Source organism: Lygodium microphyllum, chromosome 3, assembly GCF_053477565.2.
Source record: "Lygodium microphyllum isolate KBCC chromosome 3, Lygodium_microphyllum_v1.1.10, whole genome shotgun sequence".
NCBI classification, from domain to species: Eukaryota; Viridiplantae; Streptophyta; class Polypodiopsida; order Schizaeales; family Lygodiaceae; genus Lygodium; species Lygodium microphyllum.
The window spans coordinates 6,542,196-6,561,005 of NC_141137.1; the positions used below are offsets into that span (position 1 = coordinate 6,542,196).

The 18,810-nt window shown below is 43.2% G+C and overlaps 1 pseudogene; it reads right to left on the minus strand.

Annotated features, from left to right (window-relative positions):
* Positions 1-16,268: 16,268 nt before the first annotated feature.
* LOC148038029 (putative protein phosphatase 2C 57 pseudogene) lies at positions 16,269-16,988 on the minus strand (annotated as a pseudogene).
* Between the last annotated feature and the right edge of the window lie 1,822 nt (positions 16,989-18,810).

Below are 18,810 nucleotides of genomic sequence, written 5' to 3' on the forward strand. Positions count from 1 at the left end.
CCCAATGTCTACAATAGCATGCTCCACTAATATTTCATCCACATATGCTGGAACCCTAGGGCAATTCTTTTCACCATGATCAAACCAATCTTCCCCTACTCATGCTATGCCCAAAGGTTCTACAATATACCCAATACGCAGGATCTTCTTGAATTCCTTGCGTACTCCTGGAGATAATTTAATCAACTATAAGAGGTTTACATCAGGTTTGACTTCACAAAGAGAACTTGCTAAATCAAAATCATGATAGGTAACCAAAGCTTTGTTTTCTCACCAAACCATCCTTTCCTTTGGTCTCGAGACCGGCTTTGGTGCTTCTTTTGTAGCTCCTGTCTTCTTTCTTGGCACTTCCTCATCCTTCTAAGGATCGACCATTTTGTCAACAGGCCTTAGAGGTCCACCTTCCATGCCAGGATTCATGACTTGCGTCCCCTTATCCCCTTGCTTAGGGTTTTTCTCGACCGGTTTTGCATTATTTTTATCCCCCTCTTTAGCCTTTTGGCCTCTTGTCACGGCTCGTGGTTAGAGGTTTCAGCGCCATTCATGTGTACAACCTCAATGAGGCTGACTCCATTTCCTTGTGGCAACTCCTCTATAGTGGTCTTTCCCCTTTGTAGTATTTGTCTTGGTGCATCATTTTGTTGGAGGTTATTACCTTGCGCTCTATGATTAACTGGACTTGGCTGTTTACTCCCTTTTTGGAGGGAACTAATCTTACTCCAACAGGTAGCAGCTAAGTGGCCCAACTTCCCACAAATATCACATTTAACATTTGGACAGTTTCTAGGGAAATGTTGTCCACCACACCACTTATAGCTAAATCTTGAGGGTTCACCCTCTTCAGGGCGTCGACTCCCTATTAGATTCTACTGCTTCTTCAGGAAATTGACATCAACAACTATTTGCCGATATTGTTCAGAAATCATGTTGGTGTAGTGATTCATCATATCCTTAACTTCGCCAAGGACATTCGAGGCGCTCGACTCATAGCCTTGATCATCTATCCATCGTTCCATTGGCCTAACAATTTGATTGGGCATTATTTGTTGACCCATAGGAACAACATTAGAATTCGAAGCTTGGCCTCCAACATTTGGTGGAGCCAACTGACTAGCCATAGGCATAGTTACACATAGTTGTTGACCCATAGGAACAACATTAGAATTCGAAGCTTGGCCTCCAACATTTGGTGGAGCCAACTGACTAGCCATAGGAACAAAATTAGAATTCAAAGCTTGGCCTCCAACATTTGGTGGAGCCAACTGACTAGCCATAGGCATAGTCACACTGGGAGGAGCTGGCAGCAAAGGTATATTTTGAACCATGCTTCCTCTCCCATTAGGGTTATTCATAGGCATCCCTTGACTTCCATTCATCAATGGTAAATTGCCTCCAGGTACTAGACCTGCATTAAGATTTATTCGAGAGGAGTAGGCCGTTTGTAATCATGACTCTACTCTTTCTGCCCGCGTGATGGCGGTGTCTATATTAGCCAAACCCACACTGTTCAATTGTACCTGAATATTGAAATCCAATCCATGAAAGAAGTATTGCAATTGGGCAGCTGACGGAATAAAAATGTAAGTTTGTAACTTACGAAACACTTCCTTAAGCTTCTTAGCAAAGGCTTTCACATTCTCATGGGGGCCTTGGCATGTTACATTCAACACACGCAACCAGTATTAGCCACCTCTTTTAGGGGCATATTCTCCTTGAAAAGCTGCATAGAATTGGTCGATTATGGTTATGGTTCCAGTCTCTATGCTATGATACCATACTGCAGCCCTTCCTTTTAATGTCATGTTAAAGAACATCATAAGATGTTTCTCATCTTGGATTCGATAATTAAACATTAATCATTGGAATTCACAAATGTGAAACTCGGCATCTTCTTTGGCTAACCCATTAAAAATGGGCAAAGGGACTCCTAAAGCTGGCAGATCCGACATCCCTGCAGGAATTGCAATGGGTTGTGCCATTACGACGATCGGATTGACAATAGGAGTTTGGACTGATGGAATCACACCCCCACTTGAAGTGGGTTGACTTGGTGGAAAAGAGGAAGGACTTGCGCTTCCTCCTGCACCTAAAGGACTATGTGCAGCAGTTGGGTTACTAAAACCACTGCCTCTTATGCGTACCGGGCTGCTCCTTTGAGGAAAATAGCGACTTACAATCTCCAACCGCCGTCTAGCCCACTCAGCACATTCTGCTTTTTGTATTTCGGATTGACAGTCCTTATCAGATGACATAAACAAACTTTTTGGTCCCTAAAAACCCTAGATTCAAGAACCACCACTTGTTGGCAGCTCGTGGCAGATGCACCACTGATGGGACCTCAAATAGGCTGGCACTGGCTATGGCACTAGCCGGACCTCATGCTCATAACAGACAAACACACCCTCATGGCCTCGCGGGCTAGGAGCGTATATCTGCTACTAAAGGACGAATTGTCCTAAAGCCTAATCTATGCGTTTATAGTTTTGTAGTCCAATGTTTCCCTTTCTATAAACTCCACAGAGGGAGAACCCATACACATTGGCAATAAATTCCACGATAATCACATACATGGGAGGCAACCTCTGGATGGAATCACCACCGCCCCACTGCAGCTCTCCTACATCGCAGGGATTGGCCCCTTGATACGCTGCTCAACATATAAAACAAACGAACAAACTCTACTCTTTCACTTCGAAAGTACTCCACGAGATACCATGTGCCCTTACCAAATGATCCCCCAAGAAACGAATGTCCATCCTACGGCTTAGGATACCTTTCCACACTCAAGCGTGGGTCATCATAATCAAAAACAGGTGCTATGTATCCAGTCCTTTTTTTTCTAATACCATGGTTGACATACACATGCAAAGTGAATGATCCTAAAGTGCTCAAATATAAATTTCATTGACCCATGATGAGTATGAGGCTCCCTATGCCAAGGTTTAGTATGATCTTTCCTTGGAGATTGATTTGGTGAAGAATATACTATCTCCTGAAACGAATATTGTAAAGAATGGACTTTTTGTGTATATGTTATATATTGAGATGGTGCATCCTAGGGCTAATCCTTGGGGTATAGTAGATCTATAATTGGGGCCACAACGATAATCTAAGGGTGCTCCCTTTGTTTGTGTTATAAGGTGCTAGCCACCTATATGTTTGGAAACTCCTTCTACTTGGAGTTGGGAAGAGCATCACATTGGACTACAATCTAGAGATTGTATCTACAAACGCTTTCTTTTGATAAAGCAGTTTATAGTGTCTATGAGCTCCTGGTCACAAGGCCGTGGGGTTGTTTAGGTGAGTATAAGAGGCTCGACTAGAGCCTTAGAGCTAGTGTCGGGCCCATTTTTTATCCTAACAAGTGGTGTGTTTGCCAAGAGATGCTAATAAGTGGTGGTTTTCGAATCTCAGTTAATTAGAGACTAGTCAGTTAGCTCATGCTAAGATAGACCCATTATTTCTAGATAAACACCATCAAGTTGAGATTCAAAAAAAAGAAAGAGTTGAAAGGGCTAGACAATGGGCTGAAATCCTTAGGAGGTATTCCCCTCAACGTAGTGGCTTGATATCCCTATGAGGGAGAGGTCTTAGTGACCCTAGTACCATAGACAGCCCATTAGGAGGAGGAGGAAGCTCTAGTGCTCCCCTTCTCCCAATAAGTCAACCCATTTCAAGTAGGGTTGTAGTCACACTGTTATAAACTTCTAGAGCAAATTGAGTTGTCGCTATGGCTCAACCTATTGCAATTCCTATAGGAATGCTAGATTTGCCAGCTTTAGATTTTCCTCCATCCATCCTTAATGGTTTATCAGAGGAAAATGCAGAGCTTCATATCAGTGAGTTTTAAAAACTCATGTTTAATTACCGAATTCAAGATGAGGGACATCTAATGATGTTCTTTAACATGACCCTAAAAGGGAGGGATATGATGTGATATCATGACTTAGAAGCCGGTACCATAACAACAATCAATTTATTATTTATAGCCTTTCGAAGCGAATTCACCCCTAAGAGAGGTGGAAAATATTGGCTACATGTGTTAAATGTGACACATTGAGAGCCCCATGAAAACTCCTGAGCATATGCCAAGAAGATAAAAGAAGTATTTTGCAAATTTGCAAGCCTATATCCCTATCCCAGTTGCTTCCCAATTGTAATATTTGTTGCATGGATTTGGCTTCAATATCCAAGTGCAGTTGAGTAGTGTCCCTCTAGTAGATATAGATATTGCTATAATCTGAGTAGAGGAAGTAGAGACCCACTTGCAAAGTGGCCTACACATCAAGGGAAAATCTAAATTCAAGCCTTAGTCCTAGAAACAATTTGCAGTTGGTTAGTGGAGATCAAGGTGCAATCAGTACCCATGTGACCAACCTGAATGGTAGAGAAAGCATGATGCAAATTGTGCCTGTGTTGCCAACTCCTCCAAATGTCTTTTAGTTCAACAGATAGCCAAAGAGTTCCTTTTGTAAACCAAGGGTCAGTATAGATAGCACCCCTTTTGCAAGTTATGCAACCTAGTGGAGGAGTAGCTCCTAAAACCACTGGTTATGAGTCCTCCACATGAAACATTGTAGAGGAAGTAAAAGATATGATGAAACATTATATGGATATGATCACTAAGCAGTACTGCTAGATCACCATAGATGCTAATTTTTTAAAGCGCTAGCAAAATGTGACAAGTACTAGAAAGCTTGATGATGTGGGTCCATCATCACGAATCAGTTGTAATTGGTGTGGTGGACCTCATAATTTTCCTAATGTCAAATGCGATATATGCGAGAAGCTAGTCACTTAGCCACTACATGTTAGAGTAGGTTAGTTCTCTGTAGCAAGATACTTAGCAACCTGGGCCTATGAACCATCAAGCAAATAATGAGAATACTAAAGAAGAGGGCCCTAAGAAAATTTTGCAAAGGGATAAAGTCACACTCAAGGAAATACCTAGTGGGGTAATTCTAGTTGAACCTTTGCCAATCAGTGAGAGTTTATCTCCTAACAATGTTAGGATAGTAAGTAGGGTTCAAAAACTGAAAGACGATTAGAAAGATGACCCTAGTATAAGCAAAGTTAACCCTAAACCTAGCAAGGATGATAAGAAGGCGTTGGATGCCCAAGCAAGTTCTCTTAAGAATGATGGAATTCTAGAGGAGCATTTGGTTAAAAGAAAATGCATATCGAAAGAAAAGGAGGATACTAAGATTATCAAGAATCCAAAAGAGTTGTTGGTGTGGAAAGAGAAGAGAGTAGTGGCAAACTTCCGTGAGTTTAACCTAGCAACACAATATGTGAAGTCAAACTGGATGTGAAGCTAATCCAACTGTCATTGAACATTTGTAAGGAGTTCAAGAAAATCCTATGAATGGGTTATATGATAGAACCTTTTGGTGTCCATTGAGTGGGTAGTGAATAGTGGAATCATGTGGAGAAGCACTGTCCTAGGGTGTAGGCATATGTCGATGGAATCCTAATAGCAAATGCATTGGTTGGCTCATCCGTAAACATTATGAGTTTGGATTTATTAGAGAGGCTGGGCCTACCAATCTAAAAGAATGTCATGATGATTATAAAAACGGTTGATGATAGCCTAAGGCAATTGGAAGGAATGGTAGCACAAGCACATGTGACGACTACTAATATTGAGTACATCCTTGACTTTTGTATTATTCAATTCGTTGGAAGGCCAAGCTACCAATTGTTGCTTGGACATCCATGGATATTACATTTCGATTGTTTGGTGGATATCCCAACTAGTTGATTGATTTTTGGGTGTGGGTTAAAAAGAATAACTTTGGATGCATACCCTGAGTGGCCATTGGATGAAAGGACATTACCTTCCACAATAGAATTGGAGGTACTTGAGGGAACCTCAATTGTTGGAACCTCAAGTTCCATGATCCTAAAGAGGGTTCTCCTACTGAGGAAGTTTACCAAGTATGTGTAAATGAGCCAATAGAAGAGGCAAATGATAGGATTCATGATGCTGATCTAATAGAGCTAGATCTTGGGACTCCCAATGATCCCTACCCTATTAAACTCGCCACTATGTTATCTCTAGTGATAATGAATCTACAAATAATGTGGCACTCCTATAGGAGTTTAGGGATATATTTAGTTGTTATTTGCCAAGAACTAGGAGCATTACATAGGCCAAAAGCTATCAAATAGTAAGCAAAATTACCAAAAACTATAATGAACGTCATCTTGAACTTATCTTCTTCAACTATGGCCATGTGATTATAACCCACAAAATAGTCCATGAAAGAATATATCTCTTGCCCTACTAGTTGATCTAAAATCTAATTAATAAAGAGCAGAGAATAATAGTCCTTCACCATCTGCTTGTTCAATTTCCTAAAATCAACACATAGGCGGATTTGATTGTTCTTTTTCTTTCTTATTACCATAGGTGAGCACCATTCTGTACATTCAACCAGAAAGATCAGACCAACCTTCCTTAAATGCATCAATTCCTCAAAAGAGGCTCTCTCAACTCAAAAAGGCATATGTCTAACCTTCTGTCTCATTGCTTACTACCTTCCTTCAATGGGATCATAGGCATAGCACAACAAAGGGGGGGATCCCCTTTAGTTCATCATTCATAACTCCGGACAGTTGATTGTTCTACATACATGTTTTGAGTGATGTTGTCAGTATTGCATAGCATTGAATCCTCAGAAGTGTATATTCATGGTGCCTTACGATTTGCTATTGGGTCATGTTGTGAGTGTGGTCGGTACACTAGTTACATAGACTTGAGTAAGAAACCCGGTTTCAACTTCAATCAATCCATGGTTGATAGTCAAGGTTGCCACTGACCCTAAAAAGGTGGTTGTTATTGTGGCCCTAAGCCCACTCACTTGCACTAGGGAAGTTCACAATTTTGTTTCATCCATGTGGTACTATCATCGATTCATTAATGCATTGGCTGAACATTTATTACCCCTTTGATGAATATTTTATTTCACAACAATGTTTTTGAATGGAAAAAAGCATTCAAAGTGGCATTTGAAGATGTTAAAATGAAATTATCCAAAGCGTCGATTTTCAAAGCTCCAAGAAGGGGTGAGTTTTTTTATATATTCATGGCTACAACAAGGCGTAGTATTAGTTGTTGCCTATCTCAAATTTGGGAGGCACATCTTTATGTCAAGAAGTAAACTGGAGAGAGAGAAAGAGGAGAGAGAAGACTGCAGAAGAGAGAGAGAAGAAGAAGTGCAGAAGTGAGACAAAGAGACTGAGGAGGAGAGAGAAAGAGATGAAAGAGAAAGAAGCCATTGAAGCTAAGAACAAGGTAATGAGAAAAAGGATAGTAATGTATTAATGTGTCAAAAGATGAGAAAATTTACATGTTCCCTCATTTTATATCAATGTCAGTGTGACATTGCATCGATATTATTTATACACTAAATCCTTATTCTTCCCAAATTTTCACAATCCATCCTATCCTAAAGATTTTTTCCCTAAAAAACAAACTTACAGAGATTGGAAAAGGATGGATAAAGCAGAGTGCTACTCTATTTTTAGCTTTACAAATAGGAAAATGAATGGAAGATGAAAGACATATGGACTGAAATGGAAGAATAAGAGTAGGCCTCAGCTATATACATGATCAAGAATGATTCAAAGGTACTTAGAGCCTTAAAGTCTTCAACTGATGAGCTCAAAATGAAGTAGATAGCTTGTTGTATAAACAGACCTTGTTGAACCAAATCTGCCATAACTTTTTGTAGAAGTGTCCAAATGAGGCAAGCTTGTTAACCCCAACACAAAGAAAGCAAAAGGAAATGAAAAAGACGCAGGGCAAAGGCGGAAAAAAGTTAGCCCGACAAAAGAAAGAGGAGGAGAAAAGGCCAAAAGAGTAGGGGCAACCTTAAAAAGCCCAAGGTGAATGCAAAAGGGGAAAGGTGCATTTTAAAATACAAAGGTGCACCCTGAAATCTTGTAGGAGCTTGAGGATGGAGCTTGCTTGAAGCTTGCACTTAGATCGTGGAGCTACAAGAGTGTGTAGGAGAGGAGGTAACTCGAATGGCATGGAGGTATGCTCACTACACCCGTACATATGGATGGTGTGTCGGCTATGTGAGAGGTAGCCATTAGTACTCAGCCTGGAATGCTTGAACAATAAGCAATCCGTGGGTCTTGGCAGTTGAGCGAAAGCTCCCGCATTTTGGTTCCTTTGCCAGGACCAACGGATTCAAGCCTTGAGCGCTTGCGCGCTTCGAATCGAGCATCGAAGTAAGGGTTTTCCTCGAACGGGTGCTTGAGATAGGTAGGAAGTGAGGGGGTTGAAGATGGTATTCGATCTCCTTGGCAAGTAGGTTTTTTGCTTCTTTGATTTTTATGTTGTGAGATGGAGTAGTGTAGGTATTTACTTTGTGATTTGGATGCATTAGAGTAGGAGAAAACAAAGAAAAACAAGAAAATAAGCATTAGGGTTTACTGTTGCAAAACAGGGCAAAAACAAGGCAAAAATCATGCAAAAAATGGTAAAAAGCTTGCTTGTGATGCCTAAGATCGGCAAGTGAGTGATTGGGGGCATCAATACCATACCCGAGAAGGGGTATAAGGGCCAAGAGTGGCAAGAAAGGCCACATTGTGCATTGCAAGGTTTCGGGAGAGCTTGAGAAAAGAGGAAAGCTTCGTGAGTGGATCCGCTTCGATCTTGTCATCCGAGAGATATTTGCCCAGCCCAGGTAATTCTACACCTTCCCCTACATGATTAGGATGGATCTAGAGCTGTTTGACTAGAGGGAAGACCTCCAACGCTCGACGCGGCAGATTTCGTGAGGTCCGACAAAAAAACGTGATGCGCTCGGCGTGTCCGAATGACGGCAATTCTGGGTCGAGTCCTAGAATCAACCCTCGGACCACCCAACTCAGCGCTCCGCCACTTGGTCCTCAGACCATTCAGCCACTACCACGCGAATACCCACTGCTTGGCCCATTCGAATTGAGCACTCGAACTAACTTGGAATTTGGCCCTCGGCCCTCGGACATCTAGGATCGGACTAGCCAAATTTGGCATTCCGACAGTTACATACGAGACCCTTCAAAAGGGAGACCAAATGTGAGGCTGACTACGTAGCTTAGAGGATACACCTGACACTACCGGGTGTGAGGATAGTCACAACCTTTAGCAAGGGTGACCTCATTGAACCTCGGGGGAAAGGCAAGGAAGGCGCTGACGTAAAAGCCAAGCCTAGTAATGAGAGGTCATAGAAGACCATGAAAGAAGCCCAAGCCTTATAGGCGAAGGCATTGATGGAGAGCTAGCACAATGCCTTGATGGATTTCCAAGGCATTGCTTCATGCTCAAGGGTATTATGTAGGCAACTGATGGATTTGGGTACCAAAACCCCCTGCTAAGCCACCTCTTCCAAAAGCCCAAATTATGTCAAAAGAAAAGAGGCGTAGGAGGAAACCTAAACAAAAATCCAAGTCTCGAACCAAAAATATTGGAGCGAGTGAGCCCCTCATGATTGAAATCAAGAAACCGAACAGGACCTATCAAAAATTAGATCCTCAGCCTACCGCGCTTAGCAAGCAGGTATCGAAGGTAACTGTCGAGCGTGCACGAGGTCCACTAGTGGCCAAGGAGCCTTTGACTTCCCAAGAGTATAATGAGAACCACAGGCACAACATCACTCATGATAAGGCTGATTGCTCAACAAAGCTAATGATAAAATCGTCTAACAATCACGAGCAAACCATTCAGCTAGTGCCAAGTCCACCTAAGAGTCCTAGATCTCCTACATCCTCTTTTTCCAAACGGACACAGGAAGCACAACAACGGTCATCAATGGCGGCTGCTCACTCCCAATCTCTATCTCCATCAAATCTTCCAAATATCCAAGAGGGGGGACATGACACTAGCCGTAGCTCTCGGCCCAAGGATATGCCTGTGTAACCCAATGTGACCAGATCTCGATCTACACAGATGAATGCTCAAAGGGCAACAAAAGACGCGACCACTTCCGATTGCCCTAAGGACTGGACACCGCAATCCACCAATAGTAGCAAGTCCACTAAACTAGCTACTAGTACTTCAAATCAGGGATCACAGCAGTCACATCCCTTGGCCATGACAATTCCCCTTGCGGAACGTATCCTTAGTAGTTTACTTGTGGATGAGGTGTCACAACCAACTTCCTTAGCAACTCCAGCACCCCCAAAGTGCCTAAAGCCTAGGCCGGAGGAGTTAAACACATGGGAATTGGCTGAAGAGCTAGGCTCTTCCAAAAGGGAGACAGTTGTATCCTCACAACCTGGCGAGGCTAATCAGCAAGCCACGGCTACGACCCATGTGGACACCCTAGAGACAGGAAATGCTAAGGCCCAACCAAGCACAACAATGGTTGACTTGGTCCAAGGTCCTGAGATGTTGAGAGATGCACCTTCACTGACCAAGAAAAAGAGGAGAAAACAACGAAAACAACAATAGTTGCAGGTGGTTGGAGACCCCAAGAACAGTGAGACAAAGAGCGCTAGAGAGTGGATGAATAAAGCATCGAGTCCACCCACCAATGAACCCATTGATGCCTCCCCTAATCGCGGTGAAACCTCAGACATGTCCATGAGCTTTGAAAAATCAAAGTAGTCATTACCATCAATGGCTGCTTGCAACACTCAATCCATTGACAATAGAACTTGCATTGACCAGTCAAGAGTGGATATAATGGTGTCACAACAGGGTGATAAACCTAACCAGTCACATCCAAGGAAAACCATGATGCAATAACGAAGCCTCAGGAGAAACATGGAAATCCCAAGAGCCTCAGACATCCTAGCGTTGACCGATCCTGCTCATCTAGACTTGAGCCCCCAGCTACGCTAAAGCCCATGCAAACTCCTAGAACCTTGCATGAGATAGCAACTAAGCAAGCCCTTGTTGAACATAGAAGTGTCATCGAATTCTTAACTAAGTTGGATGCCAAGCTCAAGGTGTTCGCATGTGTCTATGTCCTGGCAGACATGCGTGCATTTCTTAAAGAGCAGCTCGGAGAATGCTTGCCATTTCCCTTATCTTGGGAGGAGCAAGAACATCTTGACAAGCACTATAGAAAGCTCCTGTAGGAACGCATGCTACTCATCTCGGGTGAGAAAGCCGACGAACTACGCTTAATTGTCACGTTCAATGACGCGCTCTGCCAACCAAATCTCTTAGAGATAGAGCAACTAAAGCGACTGTCAGAGGGACGAAGTCAATTTGAACAGTGTTGGTGTGAAAACTACGTTGCAATGGCCGAACTAGGAGCTCAGATCATGACAGTCTCTGAGGAGCGATTGGCCAAATGGCGGTCTCAAAGAGACCCAACCTATGTGGCACCAACTTCCCTGCAAGTGCTGACTGCCATTCGGGATACGGACTTGGCTGAACATAGCCAAGAAAACTCTCTGTTTGATAAGGTTCTCACTGAGGAGGAGTTACACGTTGCTAGTAGACTCAGGCAAGGTTCCATGCTACTCGATGTGGCAAAATATCTATTGGTATTGAGTAATCTGCCACGAGTACTAGATGTGTGTGCCACGCTACAGTATAATCCCCAGTTCTACAATTGGTTTCTATCCTCGTGAAGTGACATGGATTCGTAAATATGTATATATATATATATAATGATTTTTGTGTGACCCTGTATAGACACTATCAACACACACAAGCACTGATAGTCAAGTGCAAGCTGAAGGGTTGGGTCTGATAGGCTAAGCCCCTCAAGTCCTCCTCTCATCACACATTTAAAAGTTGTGTGACCATCCCCAACTCCAAGTGAAGGGCATGCAACCCTCATTACCGCCATAGGAAGCCTTGACTGACAACTCTGATGGTGTAGACAGGGTGCAGTCCCTTTCTACACACCTTCTTCCCTTCCCAGTCTATCCTTCCAAGCATGAGCCCTACCCCAACCCATGACCACCAGTCCACGTAACTCAGTGTGAGCCAAGATCTACTAATGGCTAGAGGCTAAATGAACATCATCATGGGGGCCATCGCTCTACAACAAGCACTGCATGCCTCACCCCTCCCCTTCTCGTCATATGCGCTTGATAACCCAAACTATAATCCCTTATAGGTGAACGGTTTTATCATGTATCAAAGCCTAATCCTTGGTTCACATCTTACAGGTCCCCCTACAAGAAAAACATGGAGAACCTTGGGCAGCTGGCTTGCAGAGATGCTCTCCGCGGATGACGGGAACATGCAGCGCATGCCCCTCTGCCGGTGCGTTACATGCCCACCCTCAAAAGGTATGCGAAGAAACGAGGTCCTAAGCGACACCGTCCTGGACGAAGGCTGAAGAATCCTCGGGCCAGGAAAGTCGAAGCTCAAAGAAGCACGCAAGATGTGGCAACACCAGTTGCACAAACCCCCAACGTACGCTCAAGCACCTGATGCTCAAGGGCAGAAAGGGCAGCCCGAGACAGGGAAGAATTCAATGAATTGTTTAAAGGCATTTTGGAAACGATGGCGGCCCGGGACTACACCTTCATGTCCCGACCGACATGTGCCTTGCCGAGCCTCACGGGAGTCCAGCACCAGCACCGCCCTAGTCGCCTAACCAACCGGACTCACCCCACCTAGTGCAAATCGACCAAGCCCCTATGATGTACAAGTAGCTTGATAAGTCATCATGCCAAAACTTTTTGTCTTTTGATGAGTAAAGGGGCAAGATCCCCACTTGTACACACTTCCCTTACCTCTCGTTAATGTAAGCGACCTTAACAAGCAATGAAATAGGCATCCCAAGAGACATCATAGCATTCTTAAAAATTATGTGTTAACAAGACTGCATTTGTTCGACGTACTTAACGCAAGCAAGCATATACTCTCACGAAGTGACAAGTAAATGCAGGATGAGACAGGTCTTCATGCAAACGTGTTCAACAGCTAGGCCACCGCAAGACCACCAACCGCACAAAGGATCGCAACAAAGCCACACTGCTGAACACGAAAAATCACCCTTGCGAGTGCCCACATCGCACAAACCAAAGCATAGTCATGGGCTACACTCTCTTCTTGGGTCAAGCTCTACGGTGAGCTCATGACGGGTGTCACCTCAATCATACTAATATCGCAACAACGGCTCCTCTAACAACGGGGCTAGGGCACAATCATCACCGTCCTGCCCATTTCCTGAGCCTTCAAAGTTTGACATGTCTCAACCCATGGAACGGCTTATAGCCTCAACATATTGTAATGGTTGTACTTAGGCAAAAAAAAAAAGAACACAAAAAAAAAAACAAAAAGATAAGAAGCACCCACGATCACATCACCGCACCTCGAGGTCTTCAAATTTGGCGCGTCCACTGACCAAAATCAGCTGGCTCCGCCTCTAGTCCCCTAGCACCCTAGCACCCTAGCACCCCCCACAATGGTTCAGGGCACATCAAGGGCGGCACAGACCTAAGGATCTTGTCTCACCTATGGTTAAGACCTGTCACCCTAACCCATTCTCACAATTCTCTCTTACACTCTACCTTAAAACCATGGCAATCAATTGGCACATGCACCGCACGAATGGCCATGAACAGTACACCATCCTCATCACACAAGCCCATTGTCTCCCACCTAAGGCTAGTACATTATCCATGTGTTCTATCCTGCTACATCGTGCAATCACAATGCACCGGATGTTGCATCCACCTTCATGTGTACTTCTTTCCATGATTGACCACTTTGCTTCATCCACACGACGTTATGAGAAACCAGCCCGTGGTCTTCTACCTATGTAATATCTAAGTATGCACGTGCACTCACATAATATCTACACCAAAGTCTACCCATATTTTGGGTCCTCAAGTGCAGGACAAAACTCGAGGCTTGCTTAGAGTTCGACCTGTCTCCCAAACTAATCCAGTATGTCTTATGCACACTAAAAGACTAGCACTATCCCTTAGGGAGAGACCACCTGAGAGGTTTTCCAATTGCAGGTATTAAAGACTCCAACAAAAGTGCCATCAGCTCTACATCAACACTCAACCCTAAGCTCTTGTCCTTTACTTCATCATGAAAACCACCAGAAATTCATCATGAGCCAAAGCATCATGAGCATCCCACGAACACCAACCCCCGTGTCAGCTATGAGTGGCCATTCCCAACAAAGAGTAGCCCTATCGCCACCTACAACGATCATATCACCAGCCAATCGCAAGAGCAGAGTGCCACCAACGACCTTCATCCGCACCAACATCAGAACTTCCCCATGGCAAACCACAACAGCCCCTTCCACCCACATCTTCGGTGCAAGCTCCGCATGCTACCTTCGACGAAAAAGTGCCATGGGACTAGCACTCATCTAGGAGGGGGGGTAATGTTAACCCCAACATGAAGAAAGCAAAAGGAAATGAAAAAGACGCAGGGAAAAGGTGGAAAAAAGGTAGCTCGACTAAAGAAAGAAGAGGAGAAAAGGCCAAAAGAGCAGAGGCAACCTTAAAAAGCCCAAGACGAATGCAAAAGGGGAAAAGTGAATTTTAAAATACAAAGTCCCACCTTGAAATCTTGTAGAAGAGGGCCAGGCGGTGGAAAATCCGAAAAGTTAAAATAGAAGACAAAGACAAAGGCCAAGGCAAAGAGAAACGGAAGACAAAGGCGCACAAGGAAAAGCACAAGTCAAAACTTTTGTGAAAGAGTGCAAGTGCATCATGGTTTAATTCAAGGAGCGTCGGGCTCTCACCCGTGCAATTTATAAGTGTAGATGGGCGTGGAAAGGAAGTTAGGAAGATAGAGGGACAATGGGAAAAAGGGCCTAGGCCACGGCCGGCCATGTAAAAAAAGAGGATGATCGCCCAAAAGGGATTTAGGGTTTTGTATATAAAGTTGAAAAGTGAATGAGAAGCTCATTCTTTTGTGTGGTAAAAAGTGGCTCTCCTCTTCTTCTTCTTCTTCTTCTTCTTCTTCTTGCTTGCTTGAGCTTGTGCTTGAGAGAGGGAGTGTGACAGTGTGAGGGAGTGTGTGTGTGAGGGTGAGGGACCGTGGGGTGGAGAAGCTCTCCATCGTCTCTTCTATTCTTCTCTTCTCTTCTCTTCTCTTCTCTTCTCTTCTCTTCTCTTCTCTTCTCTTCTCTTCTCTTGCTCGCTATCGAAGGGTTTCGAAAGCAAAGTCGCGACCATAGAGGACCTTGACTAATTTCAAGATAGAAAATCAATCAGGCCACGAATAAGCAAGATGAGAAAATGATGCCAAGAATCTGTTTTATTTCTGCCAATAACAAATACAAGGTTCAAGAAGAAGAAATCCGAATAGCCTCTGGGCATAGATCACCAAGATGGTAGCTGACATAAAGTCAAGTAGAAAGTATGTCAATTCTACTATCCATACAGTACAGCAGAGTCTGAAGCTGAGTTGTTAGAGGTGCCATGTATTGACTTGCATGGACCATTCTAAAACCTAGAAGATCTTTGCATTTCTTCTTGATTGTAACCTTCAAATCTGTCTTTTACATCTCTCATACATGTAACCTTTGTCCTTGTATCAACCAACAGATGGTATGTATTCACTTGACATTGTATAAATATTAACCCTTTCTAGCAACAGTAAGCATCCATAGAAACATCTCTCTAATGCATGTATCTGTCAACATATCTTTCCCATGATCATACAATCACTTGCAGCCAGCTGGAGACAGATAGATTTTGAAGGGAGGGGCAAAGAGCTGAGTTTCATAAAGTATGTAGAGCACATAGAGACCCCCTAGTCTTCTTAGCCATGGCATATCACTTCGTAAATGACCTTACCAAGGGTAGAAGAATACAAAGCCTACATAAAAGAGGCAGGATTTACGTTCTCTGGCCTAGCCTCGTGGATGAATGTGAAACCTGTAGATCTCCAAATTTCTTTCATCTGAGAAAGCTCTGCCCGCCGGCCTGAACAAATGCCTCGACTATATTACCAATGTCTGAAGCTAGCGCAGATGTATCCATGAGCAAGAAGGTAAAAGCTTGTAAAACCTTGTCTGGAGCTGTTATGATGATGCATCGAGTTTAGCATTTGTTGAATCTAGCGAGTGTTAATGCACGTTGCTTGTATTGGTTACAGCCTATAGAAACTGTTATCAATGTTTCCCCAAAACATCTCGGTCAAGAGTCGGTGCCATTCTTAAGCGACGTGCAGCTCACAAGCAGAAAGAGTGTAAAGTTCACGCGCCCTTTCGAACCAGAAAAGCGGCCTCCCCCCCAATCATCTATTCTCAAAAAAAGCAGGCCCCTAGAAACATTCGATCCTCTGTTAGGCTCCTCCCACAATAGCCATCAGAAAAGTGGCTTTTTTTTTAAATGCCTCTTCCCACAATTCGCCGCCCACCTCCAGTAAATCCTGTGATAAGTGCATTCCATGAAACTATGTCTTGAACCGGAAGCTTGCTGAACACCTGTCGTGATTCGGTAAACAAGCCACAGCTACTGCTGTCTGCCTACTCGCCTGTATAGTATAATAACTATGGCTCTCTCAGTCATCTCTACATTTCTCTCTCTCTGTGTGGTTGTCTACCCACCTTGAAGTGGAAGTACAGAACAAGGCCCAAGCACAGTATTCCAGCCAAAGCTTGTCTCAATTCTGGCTCTGCACTGAGAAGACAGTTCATGCCCTCCTTTAATCCCTTGATATGCCAGTTTCTAATGGCTCTTGCAACATTGATCTGTCCATTCAGATAACCATCATCCACAAAGCCTCCAAGGAACTCTATTCACCATCTTTCAAGTGAACATGAGGCCATATGATCCCTTGTTATATCAATGGCCTTGCCCTTCCTGCAGAGAACAGCTCCACAATCTCCTGCATCGGCCACAAGCAACTCTCTTCCGAGCACTAAGATAGTTAAATCTGTTGTGCCAGATGACAAGCCATGGTTAATTGAACAAGCTTCTGCAAATGCTGTCTCAGTCTGCAGAAAGGCATGATAGACAGCCTTTTCTATTGCAATTGGAAATGCCACATCTTCAACAATGTAATTGAGTAACTTGTCTTTGACAAACTCTGCTGCTATGGTCATCCTCCAGGATGCCTTTCTCTATTAAACATGCTCCTTCGAGAGAACTTGCAGCTTTGAATGTCAACAAGTAGGTGACTTTGTTTGGTTTAATGCCTGCATCAAGTATTTTGTCATACTGTTTAAGAGCAGAATTACAATCACTGCATCAGACATATGCTCCAACCATGGCTATCGATGCAACTACATTGTGAACTAGTAATCTATCAAACAATTAGCATGCTTCCTCTAGACTGTCACACTTAGCATACATATCAACCAGAATATTATAGATAAGTTCCTCTTGCTCCAAACCCCTCTCCACTTTACTGCCCACACAAAACAAAATACAAACACAACAACTAAATATATACAAAGTAACAAATCCCACACACAACTTTTTGGTGGATTCCACACTTCGAATGCGCAGCAGTACGACATCGCAGTGATGGAGCTTGGAGCGAGGAGCTTGAGGATGGAGCTTGCTTGAAGCTTGCACTTGGATCGTGGAGCTATCGGAGTGTGCAGGAGAGGAGGTAACTCGAACAGCATGGAGGTAAGCTCACTACACCCATAGATATGGATGGTGTGTCGGCTATGTGAGAGTTAGCCATTAGTGCTTGGCCTGGAACGCTTGAACAATAAGCAGTCCGTGGGTCTTGGCGATTGAGCGAAAGCTCCCACAAAGCCACACGTTAAAACGTAGCTCTTGAAGAGTACTTTGACCCTATATAGGTGGCATAATTATGAAAATTAGGTAGAATAAATTTTTTTCTAAAATAGTATGCCATAAGGTCCCTATCTACACCATAGCTGGCTCCATAGTTAGTAAGTTTCAGTCCCACCAATGTGTCCCTTAGGAAAGGAAACTCATCTAATATGGAATCAAACCTCCAAGAAGTTTCCTCAAGCAATAGACATCTCCACTTGATTTAATATTCAATGATATAATGAGATCTAAGCTTTTTCACACGCTGACTTATGACAGCCTCTAGGATGTATTGAATAAGAACATCTTCATCAATAGGTGACAGCTCATCAATTGTATCAACAGGATCACCATAGAAAGGCTTGATATGACTAACATGGAATACATTATGATTCTTAGTGGAAGAGGATAGCTCCAATCTATATGGCAAGTCTCCAATGCACTTAAGGATTCGATAGGGGCCATAAAATCAATGAGCAAGCTTGTTACTAGATCCATCTTTCAAAATAGAGTACCAAGACTTGGGCACCTTCAACAAAACCAATTCTTCTTCTTGGAACTCTAAAGGTCACCTCTTCTCATCTGCATACATCTTCATTTGGTCTTGAGCTTTCCTAGGATTCATCTTACACTACTAAAGAAGAGTTTGCATTCTTTCCAATTCTTCTTTCCCATGAGGATTGATTCTTTCATTAAAGGTGACTATGGGTAAGGGAACCATATAGCCATATATAGCCTCAAAAGGGCAAAACTCCAATGCTAGCATGAGTGGAGTTATTGTAGGCAAACTCAGCCAAGTGTAACCAAGAATCCCATGAATTCTGGACATCATAATAACAAAAATGGAGAACCATTTATTTATCATTTCTATCTGTCCATCAGTTTGTGTTGAGTGTTGAAATGACTTGTTTTTTTGGCTGATTTTTGTTGTTTTTGAGAGCTGAATGGTTGATTTTATGAGATGATTGATTGGTTTAGAAGTGGTTTTTGAGAGTGTTTTGGATGATAATGATGGTGTTTCGGAAGTTCATGATGTTTGTTGGTGGTTCTGTGATGTTCTGATAGGTTCTGATTGGTTCTGTATACCTTCTGTTTTGCTCTGGTTTAGTCTGTTTTGTTCTGATTGTCTTCTGTAAG